The following is a 14,337-nucleotide window of genomic DNA, read 5'->3' as shown; positions in this document are numbered from 1 at the left end:
GTCTCCAAAGGGCTAGTACAGCTCTTCAGGCCCCTTGAGTTTTCAGCAAAGGCCAGCTTAGGAGTAACCTAATTAATAACAATGTAACCTATATAGTTTTAAGTTTAAAAAATTTGGCTCTCAAAAGAAACTTCAATCTGTTGTATTGTTGATATTTAGCTCTGTTGACTAATGAGTTTGCCGACCACTGGGCTGGTGACATACAAAGGCCTGGGGATCTTTAAAGGGCTTAGTGATATGCAAAGGGCTATGGGTCTTCAAAGGGCTGGCAGCTCTGGTTTCTGCAACAGGTTAATGTTTCCATGATAAATGGCAACTTCCTGATGGGGAGGATGGACTGCATTTCCAGGTGAGCTCCCAGGTCCCACAGGCAATTCCCAGCCAGCTTAGAAAGTGCTTTTTAAAAATCAGAACAAAACAATCACGGTTAACAGAGCATGATTAATATTTCTTACAATTACAACTGGTCCCCAATATTCTCTTTCCGCCACTATCACAGGGAGGGAGTCTTGCACTTTGCCTTACTTCATTCAGCTAAATCTTCCATACAGAAAGTATGATTGGCAACTGGAAGGTGTTTGACAGGGAAAGCGATACAAAGTCTTTATATATTTACTAAGGCTGTTGTAGCAAAAGTACCATAAACAGAGTGACAGAAACCTATTGTCCTCACACTTGTGGAAATTAGAAGTTCGAGATCAAGGACTGCAGCAGGGTTGGTCACGTCCGAGAGCTGCAAGGGAGTTCCAGGCCGCTCTCCTGGCGTCCAGTGAGTGACTTGCTGGCAATGCCGGCAAACCCGATCTTTCTTCCTTCACAAAGACACTGAGGCTGCAGGAGACCCAGGTCCCTCTTAAAAGGCCCCGGCGTGAACTTCGACTCGCTCCCTCTGAGCTCCCCCTGGAAGTGTTGGGGAATGGAGGCGCTTGGGGAGAAACTGGATTGTCTGACAGGAACTCAGGGACGGCTTCCCACCAGACAGCAGGGCTCTCCTTTTGGTTGTGGTGGTGAGGGATTGGGCTAGTAACAGCAGATAACAGAACCATAAATATCAAAGAGGGAACTCTTCCTCCAAAGAATAGCAATTCATGTAAAAGATGCATTTTATATTTCATGCCTCTGACCTTTAGCAAACTTCAAAATTAAAGTCTTGCCCACTGGTGTGGCTCAGCAGTTGAGCATCGATCGACACATGAGCAAGAGGTCGCTGGTCCGACTCCCAGTCAGGGCCCACGCCCGGGGCTGTGGGCTGCGGGCTCTGTACCCGGCTGGGGAGGTGCAGGAGGCAGCGGGTCAGTGATGATGTTTCTCTCTCGTTGATGTTTCTCTCTCTCCCCCCCCCTTCCACTGTCTCTCTAAAAATCAATAAAAGCATGTTTTTTTAAAAATCCATAAAAACATTCCTTTAAATCTTTACTCAGGCTAAAGTATGTTAAAGCAGGTATTTCCCCGCCTTTATCAGGACAGGCATACCTTGGAGATACTGCAGGTTCCTTCGGTTCTAGACCACCACAATAAAGTGAGTGTTGCAATAAAGCAAGTCACACACATTTTTTGGTTTCCCAGTGCATATAAAAGTTATGTTTTCACTATACCCTCGTTTATTAAGTGTGCATAGCATTATGTCTTTAAAAATATGTACTGTTCATACCTTGAGAAAATACTTTATCGCTAAAAAATGCTAAGCTTTATCTGAGCTCAGCCAGTCATAATCTTTTTGCTGGTGGAGGGTCTTGCCTCAGTGTTGATGGCTGCTGACTGACCAAGGTGGTGGCTGCTAACGGCTGGGGTGGCCGTGCCAATTTCTTGTTTTTATTTTTTGACAGATCCTGCCGCAGGTTTATTTGTTCAAATAGCAAAGGAGGACACCAGCTCCATGCAGACAGCAACCCAGAGGTCCCAACAGTCCTTCCGTCCTCACATCACGTCGGCAGACCGAGGCCTCTACTGTGGAGTCTTCGTGGGGGCCTGGGCACCTTTGGGATCAGGAGCCTGAGTTGCAACTGCACCCACAGCCTGGGCTTGGTTTTGGCCTTGGCCTTTGGCCTGCAGAGCCTGAGCCCCTTGGAGATGCGGAACAAGCACGTTTCCCAAGCTTGGAGTGATGTAGGCAAGTCGACTGAGCTAGCTGCTGCTGCCCTTTGAGATATTGGGCCTGACCTCCTTGGGCTTGGCGAGGGCCTTGAAGGCCTCGGCACATGCGCTCATGGCCTTGGCGTTGTTGGCCTGCATCTTCTTCAGGCCTTTCTTGTGCTTCTTGGCAAAGCACATCTTCCTTAGGAACTTGAGGTCTACCCCCTTAAGGGATTCATATCTTTGTGATCAGGGATTCTTGATGTCATTTCTGTGCCATTTTCAGGACTGGTTGTGTGTGGTTGTGGTTCTGGGACTTGGCCATCTCTGCACAGAAGCCCGTGGCTCCTGAAGTATCTGGCCAATTTTTTAAAATGAAGCAACAATGAAATTCACCACATGGACTGAATTCCTTTCATAAATGATTTCTCTATAGCATGTGATGCTGTTTGATAGCATATTAACAACAGAAGTTCTTTTCTTTCTTTCTTTTTTAAATATATATTTTATTGATTTTTTACAGAGAGGAAGGGAGAGAGATAGAGAGATAGAAACATCGATGAGAGAGAAACATCGACCAGCTGCCTCTTGCACACCCTCTTCCGGGGATGTGCCCCCAGCTAACGTACATGCCCCTGACCAGAATCGAACCTGGGACCTTTCGGTCTGCAGACTGACGCTCTACCACTGAGCCAAACCGGTTTCGGCAACAATAGAAGTTCTTTCAAAATTAGAGTCAATCCTCTCAAACCCTGCCAATGCATTATCAACTAAGATTATATAATATTCTAAATCCTTTGTTGTCATTTAAATCTCCACAGCATCTTCACCAGGAGTAGATTCCATCTCAAATACCACTCTCTTTGCTCATCTGTAAGAAGTAACTCCTCATTTGTTTTATCATGAGATTGCAGCAATTCAGTCGTATCTTCTGGCTCTACCGATTTTCTGGCTCTTTCTTTTCCCACCATCCCTGCAGTTACTGCCTCCACTGAAGTCCTGAACCCCTCAAAGTCATCACGAGTGTTGGAATCAACTTCTTCTGAACTCCTGATAATGTTGGTATTTTGACTTTTCCCATAAATCTCAATGTTCTTAATGGCATACAAAACGGTGAGTCCTTTCCAGAAGGTTTTCAGTTTACGTTGCCCAGATCCCTCAGAGGAATCACTGACAATGGCAGCTACGGACTTATGAAATGTGTTTCTTTTTTCTATTTGTTTTTTAGAGGGGAAGGGAGAGGGAGAGAGAGAGAGAAACATGGGTGTTGAGAGAGAAACATCAATCGGTTGCCTCCTGTTCCCACCTCCCGAACCCGGACCAAAACCGCAACCTGGGCGTGTGCCCTGACGTAATCAAACTGGCATCTTTTCGGTGCTCGGGATGATGCTTAACCAACGGAGCCACAGTAGCCAGGCCTGAAATTCGTTTCTTAAATAACAAGACTTGAAAACCAGAGTTACTCCTTGACTCATGGGCTGACAGAATGAAGGTTGTGTTCCATGATTACAACATTAATCTCCTGTGCATCTCCTCAGAGGTCTTGGGTGTCCAGGTGCATTGTCAATGAACAGTACTATTTTGAAAGGAATCTTTTTTCTGAGCAGTAGCTCTCAAAAGTGGGCTTAAAATATTTAATAAATCATGTTGTAAACAGATATACTGTCATCCAGAATTGATTGTTCCATGACAAGGCACAGGCAGAATAGATTTAGCGTAAATCTACTTACGAGCTCTAGGATTTGGGGAATGGTAAATGATCTTTGGCGTCAATTTAAAATCACCAGCTACATTAGCTCCTAATAAGAGAGGCAGCCTGCCCTTTGGAGCTTTGAAACCAGCATTAGTAGCTATGAAAGTCCTAAATGGCATCTTCTTCCATTGCAAGGCTGTTTAGTCTCCATTGAAAATCCGGTTTAGTACAGATACCTTTATTAATTATCTCAGCTAGATCTTCTGAAGAACTTGCTGCAGCTTCTACATGAGCAATTGCTGCTGCACCTTGTACTTTTAAAATTGTGTGTGTGTGTGTGTTTATAGAATGTAGAGAGAGAGGAAGGGAGAGAAGCATCAATGAGAGAGGAACATCATTGATTGGCTGTCTCCTGTACGCCCTGCCCCCTATTGGGAATGAAGACCCCAGCCTGGGCATGCGCCCTGACCTGGAATCAAACTGGAGTCTTCTCTTCTCAGTGCCTGGGACACTCAACCAACTGAGCCACATTAGCCAGAGCTGCACCTGGCACTGTTATATACAGACTTTCCTTAAGTCTCATAAACCAACTTCTATCTTCAACTTTCCTCCTGCAGCTTCCACCTCTCAGCCTCATGGTATTGAAGAAAGTGAGGGCCTTGCTCAGGAGTAGGCTTTGGCCTAAGAGTGCTGTGGCTGCTTTGGTCTTCCATCCAGACCACAACTTTCTCCATATAAGCAGGAAGGCTGTTTCTCTCTCCTATCACTCATGTGCTCACTGGAGCAGCACCTTTAATTTCTGTCAGAAACCTTCCCTTTGTGCCCAAACTAGTGTTCTCAGTGGCCAGAGCATTAGCCCACAACTACAATGCACCGCAGGTTCGAGTCCCAGTCAAGGGCATGTACCTGGGTTGCAGGTTTGATCCCCAGCCCCTGTAAGAATGACTTATTTTCAAAAACAAAAACAAGAGATAATAAATGCTGGCACACATGTGAAGAAAAGGAGTCCTGAAGCACTATTGGTGGGAATGTAGAATTAAAAATAGTCTGGACCTGCCCTAAACAGTTTGGCTTATTGGATAGAGCGTCAGCCTGTGGACTAAAAGGTCCCAGGTTCGATTCTGGTCAAGAGCATATGCCTTGGTTGTGGGCACATCCCCAGTAGGGGGTGTGTAGGAGGCAGTTGATCAATGTTTCTCTCTCATCGATGTTTCCAACTCTCTATCCCTCTCCCTTCCTCTCTGTAAAAATCAATATATTAAAACACACACACGCGCGCACACACACACACACACACACACACACAGTCTTGACCTACACACCCACAAACACACACATTCACATCCACAAAATAAATAAAAATAGTATGGAGCTTCCTCTAAAAATTAAAAATAGAACTTCATCAGTTCCAGCAATCCCACTCTGGGTATATATCTTAAGGAGATGGAATCACTATCTTAAGTGTATCTGTACTTCCATGTTCATTGCAGTATGATCCACAATAACTAAGACATGGAAACAACCTAAGTGCCCATCATCAATGGATAAATAGGTCAAGAAAATGTGAGATATACAGCTGAAACCAGTTTGGCTCAGGAAGGGTCCCAGGTTCGATTCCTGTCAAGGGCATGTACCTTGGTTGCAGAAACATCCCCAGTGGGGGGGTGCAGGAGGCAGCTGATGAATGATTCTCTCTCATTGATGTTTATAACTCTCTATCCCTCTCTCTTCCTCTATGTAAAAAATCAATAAAAATATATTTTTTAAAAAAAAAGAAAATGTGAGATACACACACACACACACACACTGGAGGCCTGGTGCACAAAATTCGTGCATGGGTATGATCTCTAGGCCTGGCCAGCAATCAGGGCCAGGGACGACCAGTGGGGTAACCTGAGGGCCCCTGCTGGCACTGGCCTTGGCTGGCCTGGCACTGCCTACTTGCCAGTCTTACCCCCCACCATCGCCACTGGTCACCTCTCTCTGCGGGGCAACTGGCGGGGTGATTGGGGGGCCCCCACTGGCACCTGACTTGGCTGGCTTGGGGCCTGCAGGCTGGGGGCAGCTACTTCATTAAGCGTCTACCCTCTGGTGGTCAGTGCACATCATAGCAACCGGTTGTTCCACAGGCCGTTCCATCATTCAGTTAATTTGCATATTAGGCTTTTATTATATAGGACAAGAGGCCCAGTGCACAAAAATTCATGCACTGGAGGGGGGTCCCTCAGCCCTGCCTGCCCCCTCTCACAGTTTGGGAGCCCTCAGAGGATGTCCTACTGATGGCTTAGGCCCATTCCAGACAGCAGGCCTAAGCTGTAGGCTGGCCTCCCTCTGCTGGAGGCAACCAGGTTGATCAGGGGAAGGCGCTGCCTCCAGCACCCCGCTGCTGCTGCCACTGGGCCTCGCAGCTGCTGGGCTGCCTGAGCCCACAGCTGCCCAAGCCTTGGGCCTCACAACCACTGTGGCTTTGTCCAGATGGACATCCAGAAGACATCTGCCCTAATTAGCATATTAACCTTTAAATATATATATATATATATATATATATATATATATATATATATATATATATATAATTATTGACTTTTTTACAGAGAGTTAGGGAGAGGGATAGAGTTAGAAACATCAATGATAGAGAAACATCAATCTGCTGCCTATTGCACAATCCTCACTGGAGATGTGCCCACAACCAAGGTACATGCCCTTGACCTGAATCGAACCTGGGACCTTTCAGTCTGCAGGCTGATGCTCTATCTACTGAGCCAAACCGGTTTTGGCAATATATTACCCTTTTATTAGTATAGATAATTATATATTATCCTATCTATAAAAAGGGAATATGCTCATTGATGACCCTCACGCCATCGCAAAGATGGCAGCACCCACACCCAATAAAGAAGGGACTATGCTAATGGACTGCCTTGACCTCAAAGATGGCGGTGCCCAAAGCCACAAAATGGCTGTGCCCAGTCCCCTCAGCCCCACTGGGGTGACAGGTGCACAGCAAGGCTGGGCCTGCCCTGTGTGCCTGCCTCCAGAGTCCCCTAGTCCGTTCAGCCCACCCCTCACCTCCAGAGCCAACCTGAGGTGCAGGCAAGCCTTTGATGGTAACTGCCCAACCTCCCAGGGTCACCAGAGGCTCAGGTAACCAGGGCCAGCCAAGGCTTGCACTGCTGGCAGTGGCAGCAGCAGAGGTGTGATGGGGCGTCACCTTCCCCTAATCTCCAGGTCACCACTCGCCCCTGAGGGCTCCCGGACTGTGAAAGGGGGCAGGCGAGGCTGAGGGACACCTCCCCTTCTGTGCATGAATTTTCATGCACTGGGCCTCTAGTTCAGACATAAAAAAATTAAGGTAAACCCTGCGATAACTTGGCAGAACTTGGGGGGCATTTTGCTAAATAAGTTAAACAGAGAAAGCTAAATATTGTATGATCTCATTTATATGTGGAATCTAAAAACATCAAACTCAGAGTAGAATGATGGCTGCCAAGGGCTGAGGGGTGGGGGAAATGGGGAAATATTGATCAAAAGGTACAAACTTCCAGTTATGAGTAAGTTCCAGGAATCTAATGTATGGCATGATGATTACAGTTAACAATATTGTATTGTATATTTGAAATGTTCTAGGACAGTAGAGCTTTAATGAGCTCACCATAACAAAAACAATAACAAAATAAATACGTGAAGTGAAGGATGTGTTAACTCCATATGGTAAACATTTCACAGTGTGTACATGTATCATATCATTATATTGCAACACCTTAAATTTACACATGTTATATGTCAATTATATCTGAATAAAGCTAGAGGAAAACATACCTGATGATTATGATGACCTGTTTTAGTGGGACAGTGGGGACAGATTGGAAGGAGATGAAGAGTGAATAGGAGATTTTTAATTGAATATATGTAATTTTCTCTAAAGCCTCCCAAATCCCACTAAAATTATTATAAAGGGTATAAAAAAGTCATAAATTTTAGAAGTATAAAAAGGACATATACAAAAAAAACAGATAACAGATCCCAACATTTTAGATGCTGGAGACCAGAAAGATAAATGATATATAACTTAGAAAAGAAAAAGAAAAACTAAAATCTAATAGGAGGAAAACAAGGAAAAAGATGATTCTCCTCTAAAATTACAGAAAGGCTGCCCTAACCAATTTGGCTCAGTGGATAGTGTCGGCCTGGGGACTTAAGAGTCCCAGGTTCGATTCCAGTCAAGGGCATGTACCTTGGTTGCGGGCACATCTCCAACAGGGGGTGTGCAGGAGGCAGCTGATCGATGCTTCTCTCTCATCAATGTTTCTAACTCTCGATCCCTTTCCCTTTCTCTCTGTAAAAAATCAATAAAATATATTTTAAAGTAATAAAAAATAAATAAAATTACAGAAAGGCTCAGAAATTAGAGGCACCCTGGCATATAGATCAATGGAACAAAACAGAGACCCCAGAAATCAACTCAAGCCATTACACTCAATTAATATTTGACAAAGGACACAAAAACATACAATGAAGTCAGTCTCTTCAATAAATGGTGTTGGGGAAAATGGATAGATTAAAAAAAAAAAAAATGAAACTAGACCACCAACTTATACCACATATAAGAATAAACTCAAAATGGAAAAAGACTTAAATGTAAGTCATGAAACCATAAAAAAATCCTAGAAGATACCATAGTCAGCAAAATCTCAGACATTTCTCATAGCAATATGTTTACGGATACATCTCCTGGGGCCATGGTCGGCAAATTGTGGCTCATGAGCCACATACAGCTCTTTGGCCTCTTGAGTGTGGCTCTTCCACAAAATACCACGGCCTGGGCGAGTCTACTTTGAAGAAGTGACCTTAGAAGAAGTTTAAGTTTAAAAAATTTGGCTCTCAAAAGAAATTTCAATCATACTATTGATATTTGGCTCTGCTGACTAATGAGTTTGCCGACCACTGTGTAGGGCAAAGGAAAAGAAGGAGAAAATAAACAAATGGGACTACATAAAAATAAATAGCTTCTGCACAGCAAAACAAACTATCAACAAAACAAAAAGGGAGCCCACTGTATGGGAGAACATATTTGGCAATGATACATCTGATAAAGGGTTAATATCCAAAATATATAAGGTATTCATACAACTTAACAGAAGAAAGACAAACAATCCCATTAAAAAGTGGGCAAAGGCCCTAAATAGACACTTCTCCAAAGAGGACATTCAGATGACCAAGAAACATATGAAAAATGCTCAACATCACTGATCATCACAGAGATGCAAATTAAACGACAATGGGTGTCACATCACACCTGTCAGAATTGCTACCATCAACAAATCAACAAATGACAAGTGCTGGTGAGGATGTGGAGAAAAGGGAACCCTACTACACTGCTGGTGGGAATGCAGACTGGTTCAGCCATTATGGAAAACAGTATGGAGTTTCCTCAAAAATTTAAATATGAGCCCTAGGCAAATGACCAGTTCAGTGGATAGAGCTTTGGCCTGTGGACTGAAGGGTCCCAGGTTCTATTCTGGTCAAGGGCACATACCTGGGTTTCAGGCTCCATCCCTGGGGCCTTGTACAGGATGCAACCAATCAATGTCTCTCTCCCCGCTCCCTTCCATTCTCTAAAAATCAATTGAAAAATATTCTTGGGTGAGGATTAACAAAAGATTAAACAAACAAACAAACAAACAAACAAATGTGCCTGGCACTTGATAAACACTCAATAGTTGTTAGCTCCATTATGATTAATTCCTCTACTGACCCCAGCATGTACCCTCTGGGTATTGTATAACCCAGATTTGGTGATCTGAAGTGAACATTTCCAAAAACTGGTATCTTAGTTACATTCAAAAGGTTATACGAGTCAGAGGGGATGGGTCTTGGGGAGTGGAAAAGGTGAAGGGATTAGGCAAAGAAAGAAAAAAACTCATAGACACACAGCGTATGGTGATTACTAGAGGGGAAGGGAGAGGGGAGGTGGCGCAGGTAAAGAGGGATGGATGTGATGGAAGGAGACTTGAACTGGTGTGGTGACTACCCAATATAACATACAGATGATGTGTTATATAATCGTACACCTGAAACCTATATAATTTTTTAAATAAAAATTTATTGTTCAGATTATTACAAAAGTTCCTCATTTTTTTCCCCCTCCACCAGGTTCTCACCCCACCCTCTGCCCTTTCCCCACCCCCCATTGTCCTCATACATAGGTGCACAGTTTATGTTCAGTCTCTTCCCTTACCCCCTCCTCTTTTCCCTGAGAATCATCAGTCCACTCCCCTTCCATACCTCTGATTCTATTATATTCAACAGTTAATATTGTTCATCAGATTTTTTTTTAATTTCCTTGGTTTTTAGATTCACTTGTTGATAGTTACATATTTGTTATTCATAATTTTTTATCTTTATTTTCTTCCTCTTCCTAAAGAACCCCTTTCAGCAATTCATATAATTCTGATTTGGCAGTGATGAACTCCTTTAGCTTTTTTTTATTTGTGAAGCTCTTTATCTGGCCTTCGATTCTGAGTGATAGCTTTGCTGGATAGAGTATTTTTGGCTGTAGGTTCTTGCTATTCATCACCTTGAATATTTCTTGCCATTCCCATCTGGCGTGGATGGTTTCTGTTGAGAAGTCAGCTGACAATCGTATGAGTGCTTCTTTATAGGTAACTACCTGCTTTGCTCTTGCTGCTTTTAATATTCTCTTTTAGTCTTTTGCTCTTGGAATTTTAATTATGATGTGTCTTGGTGTGATCCTCTTTGGGTTCCTTTTGTTTGTGGTTCTGTGTGCTTCCTGGACTTGTAAGTCTATTTCTTTCACCAGGTAGGGGAAGTTTTCTTTCACTATTTCTTTCAATATGTTTTTGGTATCTTGCTCTCTCTCATCTTCTAGGATCCCCATAATTCTGATGTTGGTTCACTTGAAGTTGTCCCAGAGGTTTCTTACATTATCTTCAACTTTCTGGATTCTCTTATCTTCTTGCTTCTGCGGAGGAGTGTCCTCTGGCTCTTTGTGTTCCATATCTTTGACTTGATTCTTGCGATCTTCCATTCTGTTTTTAGGACTCTGTATAATATTTTTTATTTCAGACAATGTATTCTTTATTTCTAGTTGATCCCTTTTCATATCCTCATAGGTCTCGTTTATTTTATCTGCCTTTTCTAGGAAATTCTTGAAAAACCTTATAAGCGTGGTTTTGAACTCTATATCCAGTCACTTTTTGTCCTCCATTTCTTTCGTTTGTGATCTGTTTCCTTGTCTCAGCATTTTCGCTGCTTCCTTGAGTTGGTAGGGTGGCTTTGTGTGTTAAAGTGTCCTATATGGTTCAGTGGGTCAACCTCCCAGTTATCTGAGGTAGACACTCTTGGTACACCCTTTTGTGGACTGTGTGTACAGCCTTTTGTAGTTACATCTTAATTGTTGTTGGTATCACTGGGAGGAACTGATCTCCAGGCCAATGGCTGTGAAGATCAGCTGTGTCTATGCTGGGAGACAGCCTTATTCAAAAGCCTCTGTGCTCAACTTGGATGGGGCGAAGTTTCAAGGTGAAGCCCTATAAGGTTCCTGAGTCTGTGTTCCTTAGTGTCCTTTGGTACTCACTGCTTTGGTACTCGCTGCTTTGGTACTGGCTGCAAGCACCTCTGAGAGAAAGGTGCCCTCGAGTTTCACCCACTACCAGACAGTCTAGTCTCTCCCCCAATGAGCCCGGAACTGGGGATCAGTGCAGTTGGAAGTGGGATTCAGTGCAGTCTGGGGCTTCTGTCTCCTTCCCACTAGGGCAATCCAGTGGCACAATCTGTTTTTCGCCACTCCCCTGAGTTCCCACCTTACAGCCCAGATTCCCTCTGTATGAGCTTGGGTCCCCAGGGTCTGGTCTAGAACTGGGGTTCAATGCAGTCAGAACTGGAGCTCAGCACAGTTTGGAGCTTTTGTCTCCTTCCCGCTAGGGCTTCCAGTGGTACAGTCAACAGTTCATCATCTGCATGCAATGTGCACGACTCCGGGGCTCTGCTTTTCGCGGCAACCCTGAGTTTCCACCTTACAGCTTAGAATCCCTCTGCATGAGCCTGGGTCCCAGGGTCTCACCCAGAACTGGGGTTTAATGCAGTCGGAACTGGGGCTTAACACAGTCTGGAGCTTTTATCTCCTTCCCGCTGGGGAACGCCAACCAGGCACTCAGCCGCCCCCTTCTCTCCAGCTCAGTCCTCTCCCCACGTGTGCACTGTGTCTTCGTACCTTAGGCTTTTACAGCTCCTCTGATTTTCCTTCTGGTTTTCTCTTTCCTTCTAGTTGTAGAATTTCCAGTCAACTTTCCTGTAGTTCTGGATGATGTCCACTTTATATTTTAGTTGTATTTTTTGAAATTGTTGTGTGAGGCTGCAGTTAGGCATTTACCTATGCCGCCATCTTGGTTTCTCTCCTCTCTGAAACCTATATAATTTGATTAACCAATGTCATCCTAATAAACTCAATAAATTTTTTAAAGAATAGCTAATTGATTTTTAGGGAGAGGGAAAAGGAAAAACAGTGATTTGAGAGCCTAACATCAATCGCCTGCCTCCTACATGCCCCATACTGAGGATGGAGCCTGAAAAGCAGGCATGTGCCCTTGACCAGGAATTGAACCAGCAATGTTTTGGTGCACAGGACAAAGTCCAACCATTATTTTAAAAGACTCTAGCCAGTGTTGCTCAGTTGGCTGGAGTGTAGCTCCATATACCAAAAGGTGGCTGGTTCAATTCCAAGTCAGGGCGCAGAAGGAAGGCAAACGATGTTTCTCTTTTATTCGTGTTTCTCTCTTTCCCGTCCTCTTTATCAAGTCAATAAAAAACATATTCTAGGGAATTTAAAGATTAAAAGATGTTTTTAAGAAAATATTATATGAGAACTAGGCAGACTAAACTTTATAACTAGAAATACCAAATAAGAAGTTTCAATCCATTTCTTTTCATTCTCTGCCTTCCAAACAATCTGATTATTCAGAACTTCTTTTCATAACTTTCAATCTCCTGGAAATTGATGAACCATCTCTTTCTCTAGGAAAAAAGAAAACATAATATATAATACAGAACATCAACGCATACTAGATATAAGACACCTCAACTCCCTTTTTGCTAGAGTCCTATTACTCTCAGAAATAGAAATGTATGTAAGAAAAAATGTGGGATTTCCATGCATCCTACGATATAACACCATTTCTCTATTCTAAAAGTAGACAGTACCAAATAAATTCTATTTTACATGAACTAATACAAAACTCTAAGTTTTTACAGTCGGTCCAAGTTGACAGCCATTGAGGTAAAATAACCCAGACTATGAACTGATGTCTAAAATTAATTATGAATTTGAGGGGGAGGGGGAGTTAATTATGTCAGTGTGGCTCAGTGGTGAGGGCACATGCTGGGGTTGCAGGTTTGATCCTCAGTGTGGGGTGTGCAGAGGCAGCCAATCAATGATTCTCTCTTTTTGATGTTTTGATTATTGATGTTCCTATCTCTCTCTCCCTTCCTCTCTGAAATCAATAAAAACATACATACATACATACATACATACATACATAAATAAATAAATAAATAAATAAATAAATAAAACAAAAGCTGTTGAACAAAATATGTTACTTTTTTAAAAATAAATTTGTAGTCCCTAGCTTATTTGGCATTTTGTACAAAATTTCTGTTTTTAACTCTGCTTGATTGCCCCACCTCTTGGACCCAGACTGTGAGCTCCTAGGAAGCAAACACCAACTTCATGAATCCTTTTATCTTTAACTTCTAAACACACTTTATGCTCAGGAATGTTAGCTGAAAGAATACAATTTTCACTTCCTTTTAAGTATCTCCAATGGGAAAGCGAATTCCCAATGAATATTAAGAGAACACTGCCATCTCCTGGGTAGTATAGGTCATGCATCTTTTAGCAAATACTGTAACAAGAAAACAAAGCATAGAATTTGTACTCTGATCATAAGTTTGAAATTTAAACCTAGCTCTGCCATTTGCTGTACTAAGCTGGAAATTTTCAATATTTTAAAATATCAGTTTCCTGCCCTAGCTGGTTTGGCTTGTGGATAGAGAGTTGACCTGCGGACTGAAGGGTCCCAGGTTCAATTCCAGTCAACAGCACATGCCCGGTTGTGGGCCCAATCCCCAGCAAAGGATGTGCAGGAGACAGCCCATCAGTGATTCTCATCATTAATATTTCTAACTCTCTCTCCCTCTCCCTTCCTCTCTGAAATCAATAAAAATATTCTTTAAATTTTTTTAATTAAATAAAATATCAGTTTCCTCTTCTATAAAAATGAACATAATATCTGACCTCTCTCAGAGATTATCACGTGTATGGGGGAGGAAGAAATGTCCCTGAACACTCCAAGATATTTTTCAGTAGGTCTAATATTTAAATAGACATGAGATAGATTAATAAGAGAAAATAAATTGAATATATACGTATGCATGGGAACACCACATACAGAGAGAATCAGAGACCCCAAACACATAAAAGGTTCAAAGACAGAAAAGGAAAAGGTGTTCTATTTGACATTCTAAGCTGAGGATTACCTTGGGCTTCAGAATGG

At 42.9% G+C, this 14,337-nt stretch overlaps 1 protein-coding gene and 1 long non-coding RNA gene across 2 annotated transcripts in view; one reads left to right on the top strand and one right to left on the bottom strand.

The window, feature by feature from the left end:
• LOC118729499 (inner centromere protein) overlaps positions 1–14,337 on the bottom strand; it is a 52,281-nt gene that overhangs the window by 21,117 nt on the left and 16,827 nt on the right. The gene's annotated exons all lie outside the window — the stretch shown is intronic.
• On the top strand, positions 1,856–6,031 carry LOC118728877. Its single transcript, XR_004991035.2, has 3 exons — positions 1,856–1,996; positions 5,952–5,956; positions 6,017–6,031. It is a non-coding gene; the product is annotated as an uncharacterized LOC118728877 (long non-coding RNA).

Source organism: Pipistrellus kuhlii, unplaced genomic scaffold (assembly GCF_014108245.1).
Source record: "Pipistrellus kuhlii isolate mPipKuh1 unplaced genomic scaffold, mPipKuh1.p scaffold_m20_p_3, whole genome shotgun sequence".
Classification (NCBI taxonomy): Eukaryota; Metazoa; Chordata; class Mammalia; order Chiroptera; family Vespertilionidae; genus Pipistrellus; species Pipistrellus kuhlii.
This window is presented reverse-complemented; position numbering and strand designations above follow the sequence as displayed.